Raw genomic sequence first — 2,617 nt, 5'->3', positions numbered from 1 at the left:
CACCCATCTCGTTCCACCCCAAAGACTAGGACTGCTTGACCTCTCAGAAATCTGACCCCTCAAGCTCCTTGCTGCTCCCCCAGGCACCTGCCAACCTTTCACCCCTTCACTGGGTGAGCATCTGGAGGGTGAGGAGAGATAGACAGGGAGGCCAGGGTGGGCTGTTGTCGAGTATTGACTCGGTAACAGATCGCTCCACAGAGTTGTCAAACTTCAGAGAGACGGTCAGACTGTTTTTCTCTTTTCACAGATCAAATACCAATTCCCCCTCCCCCGCTTCGCATTCTGTGTACGTTTGTGGGTATCTGTTGTTACACGTCTGTCTCCTTCTTTCCTGATGTCTGTCTTTCACTCTACCTGTCTTTTATTTCTCTCTTGAACTGAACACACAGATTGTGCAGGCTATGATGTATGCACAGCTGGTCCTGACAGAGCCGTCCAGGAAACCTGTGGTTTACAGATCCCCTGTTGACATGCTGATTTGACTTGCCTTTCACTTTTCTAACCTGGAATTTTAACTGTGCGTGGGGTTATTGAGGTCCAACTCAGCATGTTTGACCACGGTGGGAAACCACTCAAAATATGCTGGGTCCTGACTGACAGACAGACTGAATGGATATGTCACATTGTGTGTAAAGTTAAATAAAAAATCATGGTCTCCAGTCCCACGAGCAACAGTCCCACACCTGCTCACACCATTTGTTAAAAATAATTTAGTATCACTAGTCTCACTAAAATGCTATCCCACACCTCGGTTTTATGGAAACAATAATATCCTCGTTGTAAGGTTACAGACAGACTGTAAAGGCATATTTCTGAAGTAATGCCAGACTTAAAGTTACACTTCAGGGCCAAAAGCTGTGTTATATAGTTTGGTCTACTTCACACATGTGATCCAAAGCACAGAGTTTAAACAGCTCAGAACAGTGGATTGTTTCTTTTGGTTCAGAATGACGTTATTTCTACAGAAAAAGGTTCCCCAATATTTCTTTTATAACCTATAAAAACAATTTTTTGGCCTCTTTGGGAAACAGATAAAAGTAGTGAACATCATATAGACATATCAATTACCTTTACAGTAGGTTAAAGGGCCAGCTTGTTAGAGAACTGTTGCTAGTTTACACATTAAGTATCTACAGAGCCACATTATCCTTCATTTGGAGTCATGTTTGTGTCTACCAGATGAATTTGAGTACAACATTCAGCCTCTTTTGGCTCGCTTTTTGCTTTCTACCAACTCCACAGGGATATATCGGCCAACTGCTTACTGCCTCATTACCCAGCTGGCCCCTAACATTGATATTTGGCTGCATGCATGTTGTGACATCAGATGACCTAAATTAAATGTCAGAACCAGGTCTTTTGTCAAGGTTGATTTCACATAGATACTGATTAAAGGGACTGTTATATATTGTTGGTTTAAATTTTGACCAACCTAACGTCTGCTAAATGGTTAAGTGTCAACACCCCAAGAACAAAAAATGTAAACATTGTTTGATATGTTTACTTTGTAGATTTAAGTACAGGTGTTGTATCCCAACTTTTTCTGACGAATCAGCTTGACAAAGCCAAAACACTCAAATTTATGGTCGATCTAAACTAAGCGTTGTGTTTTTGACATTTACATTTTTTTTATTTTGATCATCGGAACAGGAAGTCATGATCATCTGACTTTGACTGTTTGTTTAATGTTAGTGGTTGATGTCGAGCTATCGCTAGGGGTTAAGTAAAGCAGTTTTCTCCAGCGATAAATCTAACTGTATTCATTATAACCAAGCGGCAACCTCAGGTCTCAAACTATGAAGCCCATGCGGAAGTGTTAGAAACTGCAATTCATCGAGAATCTGCTTTGAGGCTGGCTGCAGAAACACAGGAAACCACATACACACCAATTCAAAAAACGATTTGGCTCTACGAAGCTAATCTCTCTATCGGCACACACTGTATGGGGGGTGAATTTTTTTCAAACGCAAAGGTTCAGAAGGTAGTAAGATTAAGAGTTTTTGCCCAAATATGGACATGACGTCGATTGGCTTCAAAACAGCGCTCAGGAACAGATGGGTGACGTCACGGATACTACGTTTATTATTTATAAAGTCTATGATTATAACCAACTACAGTTCAAAACTGTAACATTTTGGCCAAACTGCTTGACAGAGTTTAAAATGAAAAAGCGACTGAATCTCTAACTGAATTACTGCATTTAAAAAGGAAAGTAACTTTAGTGTTACTTCTTTCAGCTTCAATACTCTTATTAGCGTACCCTGCCTCTCATCTCACAGGCATTTGCTAATTGACTCTCTGAAAGCTGCAGACTAAACAGCTGATATGAGAAGTATTTCTTCAACAACATACCTTGCAATCAGTCTGTTTAGTCACTCCAGGTTTACAGATTGTGGAGCTGGTGGTAATGTGAAATCAAGCCTTGGCTGTTTGGATGTAGTGGCTCCTCTTTGGTCAAGCTAACTTGAGCTGCACCTGAGTAACCAGTGTTATCAGCACCGGCTCTCCGGGAGCCAGCTTAGTTGAGGTGTATTGTTTGGGTAGGTGCTTCATGGGACTATAATTACTAGTCTTCATGGTGGACAAAGTTTTCATTCCTCCTTATAGACTACAA

Source organism: Notolabrus celidotus, chromosome 16 (assembly GCF_009762535.1).
Source record: "Notolabrus celidotus isolate fNotCel1 chromosome 16, fNotCel1.pri, whole genome shotgun sequence".
NCBI classification, from domain to species: Eukaryota; Metazoa; Chordata; class Actinopteri; order Labriformes; family Labridae; genus Notolabrus; species Notolabrus celidotus.
This window is presented reverse-complemented; position numbering follows the sequence as displayed.